Source organism: Orbicella faveolata, unplaced genomic scaffold, assembly GCF_042242905.1.
Source record: "Orbicella faveolata isolate gen_17 unplaced genomic scaffold, um_ofav_v1 contig_46, whole genome shotgun sequence".
Lineage (NCBI taxonomy): Eukaryota > Metazoa > Cnidaria > Anthozoa > Scleractinia > Merulinidae > Orbicella > Orbicella faveolata.
Window position 1 is genome coordinate 25,715,001 of NW_028301576.1, and position 12,831 is coordinate 25,727,831.

At 38.5% G+C, this 12,831-nt stretch overlaps 1 long non-coding RNA gene and 1 pseudogene across 1 annotated transcript in view; one reads left to right on the forward strand and one right to left on the reverse strand.

Moving 5' to 3' along the window:
• The window catches only part of LOC149099168 (uncharacterized), a 276,702-nt gene that overhangs the window by 5,326 nt on the left and 258,545 nt on the right, over window positions 1-12,831 (reverse strand). The window lies entirely within an intron of this gene.
• Window positions 1,591-2,858, forward strand: LOC149099169 (uncharacterized; annotated as a pseudogene).

Below are 12,831 nucleotides of genomic sequence, written 5' to 3' on the forward strand. Positions count from 1 at the left end.
ACGCGTGCTCATGGAATAATTGTTAAATAATAATTACATAACAATAATTGCATGCATAGACTGTACAGACTTTATGAAAACTTGTATATGAGATGATACATATGCAGAAGTGCCAGATGTACTTTGGTTGCCCCCTGACAGTAGCAATGGTTGTTGTCTTGTAGCAAGACCCTGTAACTTGCTAAGCAAGCAGAGGGTAGTGTTTTTTTTCACAATTTTTGGCCCAAGAGTGGATGAGACCGATGTTACTTTCTCCTTTAAAGAAAATAATATATCACCAAAAAAAATTTATATTAAATACGAGTTTGGTAAAGGTATCACTTTTAAATAGCAGATAACCTCTGTCACTACAGCACTGACATTTTTTTTCAAACTTAGTCTGCACATGAATTTCTATTAACTAGCATTTAAAAAAGAGACATTCTGATTACTGGGACAAATTGGTAGTGACCCAGTTTGGAGTGTCCATTTGACACTGGTTGAAAAAATAAATACCTTCACTTGCAACATGTGACTAATCCCCAGCCTGACATTCTGAATTTGCAAAATAAACTTAAGTTACTTTACTTTTTCCTGACTTTTTAAACCACGCTTTGAATAAAAATGTTTCTTTTAAATTTTGCTCAAACCAAAATTTGAAAAGGTGCCGGTAATTATTTCATAATTACAGTGATGTATGACCACTGTAATTGTGAGTAACAAGATGTACACGTTAAAGATTGATTTTAATATAAAATTTTAACTCACCCCAAACATCATCTAAATGCTGTAATTGCATTAAATGAGATACACAGAAGCCTTGGACCAGCAAAAACTGGCAATACTTGTGTCCAAGGTATGTTGACCTTTCAAGTAACCTAAACATAAAATAGCATTTAAAAATTATAGGCCTATCAGTGTAATCTTTTTCAAAAATTTTGACTCACGGTTTGTTGTAAGATTGTGGTAATCGGGGATTTCCGAAAATTACATTGAAAAAATAAATAATGTTGCATGTCTTCTTGATCCCATACCAATGTGTGTTAAGAACACACCAAATTTTACCATGGAAGCCAGAGGATTTTGATATGTGAAATGTTAAGTAATGTAAATTAGGAAAATGTCCCCCCTCCAAATAAAAAAGATAACTTTAGGTAAAATAATGGTTTACAGTATGTATTGGAAAACTTTACAACTTTGACCAACAACCTGAAATTTAAGAGGGGTTGGCAAATATTGGTCTCCAATTTTGTCACTTAAACAGTTAATTTGATTTTCTAAATTAACTGCCTTTCCTAATTATAGCTTAGGGATGTTAATACTTTTTTTAAAGAACAAGATAATTTTAAATTTTGAATACCTATATGTTACCTTTTGCACACATCCAGCAAAACCTTGAGCAGCTTGTTGTTTATGATGGTTGAATAGTCCTGCAATTGGCTCCCACAGGTGACATGGTGCCTTCTTTGGTGCAGCTGAACCTCCCCATTTCTCCATAAATGGACCTGAATTCCACCTTGTCACCCACAGAGGGATCACATGAGATAGCATTGATAGCCTGCGTGAACTCAGTGCGTTGTTGCCTTCGTTGTGAACGGATTGTCTTTTCTGTCCTGTGAAAACTTGGTTTTTGCCACACACAATGCGGCCTGATTCGCCTACTAAAACATCGAAAGAAATTCATGTAGAGATACACCTGGTACCAGGAGAGAGACCTTCCAAGTCTTCGAGATGCGGCAATGACAAAGACGGGAAAAAGGTCATAATTGACTCCCATCAACATGATGAAGACATGGCAAGCGCTCAGATCAGTGCTTTGCAAAAATCTATGGAACAAGGCTTTTCCCAGATGGCCGAGTCATTGACCACAGCCCTAACACAAACCCTTGAGAGGTATGTGTGTGAGGAGGTCACCGAGGGTGACTTAAACGACAATAACTTGTCAAACCCCTCCCAAGACAAACCCAGCCAGAAGGCGGGAAAATCGTCTTCACCGAGCGAGCAGATGGATGTTGATGCCTCGGTCAATGACCTTTTGTCTGATGCCAAAGAACATGGCAATGGAAAGCAACATGAAGTCGACGAATCAGTTGGAGACTTCCTCAAAACTGATCAAAATGACCTGAAGTCGGAGGAGACGGCACCTCCCATCCATGAAGAGCTCGCTAAAATTGTGATGCGTCTCGTGCGAGACGGCATGTTAGAAGAACAGCTGCAAGAGGAGACAAACAAATATCCGCAGCCGGAAAACTGAAGGTTTGACGAAAGTTCGAGTTAACCAACTGATTTGGGATAACCTCAGCTCCACCATCAGGTCGCAAGACTTGAAATTCCAAAAAGTGCAAACGTCTGTTGTTAAGGGCATGACAGCTCTTGCTCGCGTCACTGACGCCATCTTGAAACGAGTTAATGAGATAAATGCCGGGAAAGTGCTCGCCCAAGAGGCAATAGACAGCCTTTCTCTTTTGGCACATGCAAATACCGAGTTTAATAATAGAAGGAAAGAGCTCATAAAACCGGACCTACACACGGATTACAAACCCCTTTGCTCAGCGTCTACAACAGTGACAGCTGAACTCTCTGGAGACGACTTGTCGAAGCAAGTTAAGGATATCTCGGAAGTAAACCGTGTTGGCCAGAAAGTAACTACTTCCACCGTCACTCGTCATAAAGGCCCGACCCACTCTAACTTTGGATACAAAAGCCAATCGTCTGGTGGCAGAGGGAAATTTTTTCGAGCAAGAGGAAGTCAGAAGCATTTTTTAGGCTGGCAACAGACCGCAAGTCGCAGTTCTGCCACACAGAATTCAGACAAGTTTCCCAAGTCGAAGGGTCAAAGCAAGTAAACAAAGCTTCTGAGGACTTACCTGAGGTAAGTCAAAAATTGTGTCTTGTAGAACCAGGACAAACGGCAGGTAGATTGAAATTATATTTCCCTGAATGGAGAGAATTGACTTCTGATCCGCAGATTCTTAAAACCCTCAAGGGTTTTAATGTTGATTTTGTTGACTGCCTTCCTGTACAAATGCTTCCCCCAAAGGAAATCACTTTTAATTCCGAAGAATCACAGATTATCAGTTCAGAATTAGACAAACTTCTGACAAAGGGGGTCATTGTGAAATCACAGCACTGTCATGGAGAATTTCTCTCTACTATATTTCTTCGTAAAAGGAAGACTGGAGGGTATAGCTCATTCTCAATTTGAAGAACTTAAATCAATATATTAGCAACCATCATTTTAAAATGGAAAGCTTAACTTCAGCAATCTTGCTTATGACACCTGGATGTTATATGACATCTGTAGACTTGCAAGATGCATATTATTCGGTTCCAATCAATGAGAAATGCCATAAATATTTGAAGTTCTCCTGGCAGGGGGAGTTATTTCAGTTTACTTGCCTCCCTAATGGTCTTGCTTCTGCTCCCCGACTTTTTACGAAATTGCTTAAGCCTCTCTACTCCACCTTAAGGCAAATGGGACACACAAATGTGGGCTACATTGATGATTCATACTTACAAGGGCCCTCATTTAATGACTGCAGTAATAATGTTCAGGACACTGTCCACCTTTTCACCAAAGTGGGTTTTCTTCTAAATCAAGAAAAATCAATTCTTGTACCCAGCCATGAGTTAACATTTTTGGGCTTTATCTTAAACTCACTCACGACAGTGAGACCAACACCAGAGAAAGCTGAAAAGCTGAAACAGAAATGTTTAACTGTATTGACAAAAACTCATGTTTCAATTCATGATGTCTCAGAAGTGATAGGTTTAATGGTTTCTATGTTCCCTGGTGTTGAATATGCACAGCTTTTCTATAGAAGTCTAGAAATAGACAAAATCAAAGCTCTGAAAGAAAGTAGGGGAAACTACAACTCCGTAATGACATTGTCAGTCACATCAGTCATAGACCTCAAGTGGTGGATCAAAAATGTTGAGAGCTCGTTTAAGTGGATATCCCATGGGGGTCCATTACTCTCCCTTTATTCTGATGCCTCAAGGGAAGGGTGGGGGGCAGTGTGCAAGGGAGATAAAGCAGGAGGTTGATGGACTGTAACTGAGTCTAACTGTCACATCAATGAGTTAGAAACACTTGCTGCTTTTTTTGCTTTGAAATCGTTCTGCCACTCAATGACAAATTGTCATATTAACATCTACATAGATAATACCACTGCTGTCTCTTACATAAATGCCATGGGTGGGACTCATTCTTTGGAATGTAATAAGATTGCACGTGAAATTTGGACCTGGTGCATCCAGAGAAATATCTGGGTGACAGCAATCTCATTACCAGGTAAAGAAAATGTTGATGCTGATAGGGAATCTAGAACATTTAATGATAACACAGAATGGTCTCTTAGTGAAAATACTTTCCACAGCATTGTTGAGACCTATGGCATGCCATCCATTGATCTTTTCGCATCTAGAATTAACAGAAAAGTTTCACGTTATGTGTCATGGAGGCCAGACCCTGAGGCGCAATTTGTGGATGCTTTCTCTTGTTCTTGGTCTCAAGAACAATTTTATGCTTTCCCTCCTTTTAGCCGGATACTTCGTTGTTTAAAGAAAATCGAAATGGAGAAAGGGGAAGGGATCATAATTGTTCCAGTGTGGCCCACCCAACCTTGGTATCCAAAGCTGATGAGTCTTTTGGTCAACAAGCCCAGACTGTTACCAGTGACAAGAGGGACATTGTATCTTCCAAGCAAGCCCAGTCAACCACATCCCATGGAGGGCAAACTGAAACTAATTGCATGCAAGTTATCAGGGAATCCCTTACGGAGCAAGGCATTTCTGCAGAAGCTACCAAGATTATCCTCAAGTCGTGGAGGAAAGGCACATCTAAACAGTACCAATCCTACTACAAAAAATGGCTTGACTTCTGTCATAGAGAACAGATTAGTACAGTTCGTCCCTCTTTAGCCCAAGTCATAGAGTTTCTACTGACTTTATTTAACAGTGGTCTTAGTTATAGTAGCCTTAATACTGCTCGTTCAGCACTTTCTTCAATACTCCCTTCAATAGATGGTAACCCAGTTGGGCAACATCCTTTAGTTATTAGGTTTCTAAAGGGAGTATTTTAATCTCGCCCAGCGATCCCTCATTATACAGCAGTTTGCGATGTAAACCAAGTTCTTGATTACTTAAAGACTTTGTCCTCTGTTAATGAGAATTCTCTCAAGAGTTTAACTCTGAAGCTCACAATGTTATTAGCTCTAGTCACTGCTCAAAGGGGGCAATCCCTTCTTTTTCTCAATGTGGACAGCATGATAGATTCTGGCTCCTCTATAGTCTTCAGACTTCAAGAGCATGTTAAACAGTCCAAACCAGGGTCCAAGGGTATGGTGATTGAACTTAAATCATTCACAGATCCAAGACTTTGTGTTGTGACCACTCTTAAGGAGTATTTGAGAAGAACAAAGTTTGCAAGGGAGACTCGTTCATGTAGTCAACTGTTGCTAAGTTATGTTAAACCGTACGGTCCAGTGTCTAGAGACACGATTAGTCGTTGGATTAAGTTTGTATTACAAAGTTCAGGCATTGATGTTAACATTTTCAAGCCTCATAGCACAAGGTCAGCTTCAACTTCTAAGGCACAGCTGAGTGATGTTCCATTAGCAGATATTCTTGACAAGGCTGGATGGAAGTCAGAATCCACCTTTGCTAAATTCTATGACAAAAAGATTGTGGAAGACATGTTTGCCAATAAAGTTTTGCAGTAATATGTTCACTTGTTTGAAATTATTTACTACTAGCCTGTGCATCTGTCTTTGAAGTCTCATGTGATCCCTCTGTGGGTGACAAGGTGGAATACAGAAGTTGAACAAGACTTACCGGAAGTTGAAGTTCGACTGGGATTCCACCTTTGTCACCATACACAGAGGGATTACATGCCCTCCCTTGGACCCACCCTGTTACTTACTTCCTACGATGCATATGGCTAGTGCTTTAAAGACTGAGTTCACGCAGGCGCAATGCTATCTCATGTAATCCCTCTGTATGGTGACAAAGGTGGAATCCCAGTCGAACTTCAACTTCCGGTAAGTCTCGTTCAACTTCTGTATTATAAAGCATTTTTAATTATAACTATAACTTTCATTGGCAGTTTTTAGACTTTAAAAGTTTGTACATTTAAACACTACATTTGTATTTTAAAAACTAAAATTAATGTCAATGTAAGTTTATTTTACTGTAGATATACTCAGTGTCTAATTATATGGTAGATTGAGGGGAGGACTGTTACCCCGCAAAATGTAATACTAATGCAAAATGTAATACTAACGCAAAATGTAATAACATCAATGCAGAATGTAATAAAGTTATCAATGCGAAAGTAATGACTTTCCAATGCAAAATGTAATAACTTTTTTAATGCAAAATGTAATAATGCAAATTGTAATAACTCCTGAATTGCAAGTACGTTCAACTTAATCAAAAATCAGTAACTGTATTGTGATGCTGACTTTTCTGAACCTAAGTTATAAATAACCTGTATATTAGGTCTACTGGTTTTATTATCAGTTCTACACACCCTCAAATCAAAATAAGAAAGATGGTCCTTTGTCACGTTGGTTGAACAAGGAAGGGGTGTGCGTGAGGGAGCGGGAGGACCTTGTTTTGTGTGAAGCATTATGAAATTATCTGCAAATGCATGTTCTTTTTTCTCATACAAAGCTATGGCTGATTGTCATGAGATTGTTAAAGAAACTTTGGCTTCCCAGTGAGAGGTTTTCAATTCTCTTCAAAAATGCCTCAAGAAAACTCAACAGTATGTCACCTTTTTTTTCTCTAGAAGAATTGTTACTTTCAAAAACACTAATAACTTGAACGTTTATTTGGGAACAATAACAATAACAATGCATGGACATAACAATATCTGCAAAACTATTTTGTGATTCGAAAAAAGGTTCAATCAGTTAAGCATTTAATCAATCCAAGGTTCATGACAGAAGGCACATTGAATACAGTTGTTATTGTGGGCATCATTGATGGCTCTTCTGTTTGCAATGGATGTTTGAAATAGAGAACCAACCGTTTCCTAATGCAAAGAAGCTGAGCTCTGCGCTTGCCCACAGAACAGAGTTAACAATTTCCTTTAACCTCAAAACAGCGCCACTATTTTTCCTAAAATAAGTAATAATGAAAAGCATTGTCCTGGTACAGATACGATATTGCCATCTTCAGAGTCCTAAGGTCAGATAAAGAGGGGAGTGGTAAGATGAGTGCTGGGTGAAATCTGTTCAGTAAAATTTCATGGGCCCCAATTTTGCACATTCTAGGTCATATAGCTTTTCGCCCATTTTATCCTCCTTTCCCGCAATTATCTTCCTCTATGTCTCCCATAGAATTGCTATACAAAGGAATAGTTTCAAAAACAACCCATTACAACACTCACCGTATTCCAACTTCAATCGGTCACTGTGAAGGCCAACTGTGTGTGGAGTACACTGGTGTCCGTCCACTTCTTTCGAAGAAAACAGAGTGCTTGAAGTCAATTGCTGCAAAATTACATTAACTACATAAAGGAGGCTTTTGTACTTGTAGGAACATTCATTCATGCCTCGCCTATGCAAGTAACATCACAATTATAGATGGTTTGTAAAGGTGTCTTAATTTACCCCAATTTTCTGCAAATTTACAACATTTGGGGCCCAGCGAAGTGTCCATGTCAAATCAATTTAAGTGAAGTGTTCCATTTCAAAATTTTTTTGCATCTTATCTCCAACACGTAACGATACAAATCAAGGCAAAAGTTAGAATTTCACAATTCTGTAAAAGCAAGAATTTTAGTTTCACCCACAGCAACTGAAGTGTACTGTGAGAGTTTATATGGATAAAGTTCATCACCTTACCTAGTTTGTTTTTGTCTTCCTGAATACTTCTTGAAGCCATTTGAGCGAAATTTGTTTCAGCTGTCTAACACTGATGAACTTTTGTTAACCTATGCCAGTCACGCACAATACACATTTCACTTTCCACTATACTGCAAGCGGTTATATTATGAAAAAGGTTGGACAATATTGTATTTAGCCAAAGTAATCCAAAAAATATGCATAGTGAAATTGAGTTGGCACTAATGTGTGCATTGTGGAATTAAGTTACAGCGAATGTGATGCCAGGTTATGTGCTACTGACAAGTAAAGGTGGCAGACAAAAAAAAAATTAAGAACATTCACCCGAAAGATGAACAAAACAAGACCCTGATAACTCGATAAGTGTGGTATAAAGATAAAAGAGGGTCAAACTTGGGTTGACGCTGTAGCTGTAAACACTTACAGCTACATTTGTAACACTTAATTTAAGGCACTTCAACACTAAACACTCAAACAGTAAGCACAAAAGTTCCTTTGTAAATTACAGTTATTAGACATTCAGATATTTGGCCAACAACACTACAAAGTAAACCCCATTCCAGTTTTGTTAACAAACTGAGTCTCCTTAAAAGGAGTTTGTTCTTGAGTAGAAACTTTCTATTGGACTTGTACTCCAATATAATATTACCATCAGTTCTATATGGACTGGTCATTTGGGGCGGCTACCTTAATGCAGACCTCCTACACCCGCTGGAAATACTTCACCGTAGGGCAGACAGAATAATATATAACTTGCCCTGTGATATCATGATGCCTACTGAAGAAGTATACCGTCTTTCAGACTGGAATACTGTAACCTTTTATTATAAACGTTGATTAATTTAACTACTACATAGCGTGTTTATAGGTGAAGCACCTGTAGCTCTTTCATACTTGACAAATAAACCTTGTACTGCATACAACTTCAGAAGGAGCAATAACATCGTCCTGTGTTTTAACTCGCAGTTTCTTAAATATTGTATTAGCTATGGAAGTGCTATTCTTTGGATGCTGAATGCTGTCTTGACCCATTTCACAGGCCAGTTCACTGTTTTTTAGCGTAAAGTGAAGAAGGACTCTTATTTCAAGGAATTTGATTTTAGCGTACAGTCGGTCCAGTCACTGCCCAGGCACTACCAAGATTTTAAATGTTGTTAACTATTTTATGTTTAAATGCTGTAGTTAATTTACTTAGAGGTAACAACTTTAAATTTATTTTAACTTTGTACCTTTTTATCACTGCTTTCTGTATACTTTAAAGTTTTTATTGTAATGTAGAGTTTTTATAAGTAATGTTATCCCTATTTTAAATATACAAGACCCCACAAGCTTTGAGCTTTAAATGTTATCATGTTGTTATTGTATGTTATTTTTTTTCCATCGTCGAGCACTTTCACCATGAGCCCCTGGTTCGGGAGAATGGGTAATCTGTGTAGCGACTATGTATTTAAGAAACAGAAAACATGTACCGTGTTTCTATCTAGTTTTAATGTAACTCTGCTAGCGTTTTATCATGCTACTCTACTCAATATGTATTCTGTGACAGATAGCAAGTATCTTAGCAATGTGCCCTTGTTAACGAAATGATGGCTGCTTCTTGGCATTTTCGAGGTGTCTGTGAAGAGTATTTAGATGAACAACTAGTACATTTCTACCAAAACAATTAGATTATTTGCTCTCAATTTGTATGCGTGATAGTTGACTCGGGCTGCGCCTTGGTCAAAATCTAATTGTTTGATGGAAACACGATTTAAACCAATCAGCACGTGTACTTTCTTAGGAATAATTGCTAGAAATGGCTAGGAAGGTGGATACAGTCTGTAAAATTAGCATGAGTGGTACATCAATGCAGTTAGTATAGTAATTACGGTAATTACAGTCAGTACTGTACAATCTCAGTACAGAACAGTCGGTATGGTACGGTACTGTCGGTATGGTCAGTACCCCAGGTACACTCGGTACAGTACAATCGGTACGGTTGATACATGGGTGCAGTGGGTACACTCAGTACAGTACAATCAGTACAGAACAGTCGGTACATTGGTACAGTGGGTACACTCAGTATGGTAGAATCGGTACTTTACGGTACTGTTGGTATGGTCAGTACGATTGGTACATCGGTACAGTAGGTATAGTCAGTAAAGTACAATCGGTACAGCATGGTACTGTGGATACTGTCGGTACAATAGGTATGGTCAGTGAGGTGAATATGGTACATGTGGTAGATTCAGAACAAACAGAACATTCAATACAGTTGGTACATAGACAAAGAGCGGTTGATACAGTAGGCACAGTCAACAAGGTTGAATCCTCACATTGTGAAGGTTTACCTACACCCTGTGGAACCCAAAGTGCTACGTATGGACAGCTTTTACAAAAGGATTGTGAAAATGTTGCATATTTTTTGCAAAAAAGCCATTTCTTTGTGATCCAGAAACGCCTTTAACATGTGAATAAAAGAATTACCTACAAATGAGATTTACAGCACAAGACATACCGGTAGACGCTTACATATGTCATAGCTATTGTTCCTGCGAAACAGCCAATAGGAGCATGCCTTTGAACGGCTGCAGGCCTGCTCTTTTCCATGGAGAAATCCCAGAAGAAACTCGATTATTTGTCTGCATTGCATTAAAGTACGAGAGGGATGAGACTAAGTGAAATTATGGAGAAGTGTGGTCTTTGTCGATCTACTGTTTATAGCATTTTGAAAGGGGTAATGACAACGTAAAGAAGTCGTGCGCCAGCTGAAAAGAAAATTAGCAGGACTATGGGAATCGAGTGCCCGCCAAGAACGTCTCCTTTTAGGGCACGTCACCACTTCACGTATTAAAAGAGTTAAAAAAATTGTAGAGTATTGGATTGAACGATTAACAATGATTAACCATGTTTAACCACAAAATAAACAAAACACATTCCTTGGCTCTCTTTTATGCTGATGGTTAATTGTGGTTAATCTTCATAAATTGTCTGCTTTTAAAGATACCCAACCCCTTGTTGTGCCAATATCAAGGTGGCAAAGCATTTGCCACAAGGATGTAGTTGCTTTTGCTTTTCTTGCTGGATTTGTGCATGGAAACAAATACTTTCCACCGCACATTCGTCATCTCTGTTTCCTTTTTGTCCCATGTCCTGTTATCAACAAATACAATAGGATTATTTCCTGTGGCAAAAATTGGGGTATCTCCAGTACAAGCGATGTCTTCACACGAAAACACCAATAAATTATCTGACCAAGCAACGAAGTGATAACGATAGTCAAGCAACATGTTGCTTATGTTTTATCCCTTACTAAAATAATTCGTCTAAAAACTATATTTACAAATATATTTGACCAAATTAGATCATATCAATTTTCTGTGCACTCCACAGTCTAAGGCCCTAAAGGTTTGTTGTTTATTTCCAAACACGAATAGCAAAAGCGCAGCAAATTGGTCTCAGACGATTGGCGACATAATTAGTTGACATATTGTCTTTCAATAGTACTTTTAGTGCACCAAATAACATGACTCTTACTGCACAGTAAACTGTGGAAAAGACCCTGCCCCCTCCATTCAATGTTGCTTGTTTGTAGCTCAAGATCACAGCAGTTGCCACACAACATTGTTTGGGGGTGAGGGGGGTTGACAGGGCAAGCTAGGAGGGCAAAAAGGGATCACAGCAATGAAATAGGCGGTTAAAGGGGTGAATGTGTCAACAATTTTGTCACCGATTGTAGGCTGAGCATGTGCTGTTAGTATATAAGTTTGTTGCCTCACCACAAATGTTATCAGACACGCTTTGTCTACTTTTTAATGTGTGTTCCTGTTTGAATTGAGAGAATTGACTTGATAGTTACCTTGTTGTCTTCGGCAAGTACCATTAGTTGTTTCTCTTGCCTTTCATCTAATTCAAAATTGTCATTATGGACAAAAGTGAACTGCTGCACTCATCCTTCAAATCTGTAATGAAGAACATAAAAGACTGTTTTACCCAATTAATTTTTTATTACTACTTATTCTTCACTGTTAAAAAAGCAAATATTCCAAAGTAACTAACCTTTTAACTTCTTGGTCATTGGATGTGATTAGGATACTATCTTTGGGCACATACATCCGAGAAGATGCAGAACCTTAGAGGAGTCCCCCTTGGATTTGGTTAAGGAACTCCCCCAGGTTATTGGAAATTAATGTATCGTCCATCATCATGATCAGTGTCGATTGCGACAGAATTTCACAAATCTTTTTTCTGAAAAAGGAAAGTTCTGTGTCACTTTCACTCATGAGTTACACTCTGCACAATTAATCGATAGAAATTTATTGATGAAAATCAATGTTAATTAATAATAATCACTGTAAGTTAAGAGACTAATTACTACATTCATTGGTAATTGACGAGTAATCAATGAACGACTTTCATGTGATTTTCAATCGACAAGTAATCAATGATCATAATAAAGCAATTACATTAATCAATGAGAATTACTGTCATTGATTAATGTAACTGCTTTTCATAAATAATATTACTCATTAGTTATTGATTGCCATCATGAAACACTTATGGGTATAGTTAAAGGACCACACTCAACCAAAATGTATTGCGGGCAAGCACTGTACCGGTGCCATTTTCTGTAATACAGATAAGACATATTTCCCGATTGTGTTCGATCATCGGACTGTATCATTGCAATCCGCAGAGACAGGCTGCTGTAGATGCCTCCTTGATGTTCTTTTAGAATCTATAGTTTGTACTCTGTGTATATTTGGTAGTTTTCCTCCGCCATTTACAAACATGAAGCGTTCAAACAGAGGACGTCCGCCGCGTAAGGAAAGTCACCATGTTGTATGGCTTACAACTTCTACGCTAAAGTTGTGGAACGAGTGTAAAAGAAATCTAGGATTCACGGATAAATCCAATAGTGAATTCGCAGAGGCCTTGCCTCATGGTATTGCGCTAGGGGAAGGAAAAAAAGCAACAAGTCGATCGGAATCCAGCAGCCAAAATAATCGACAAACGGGTC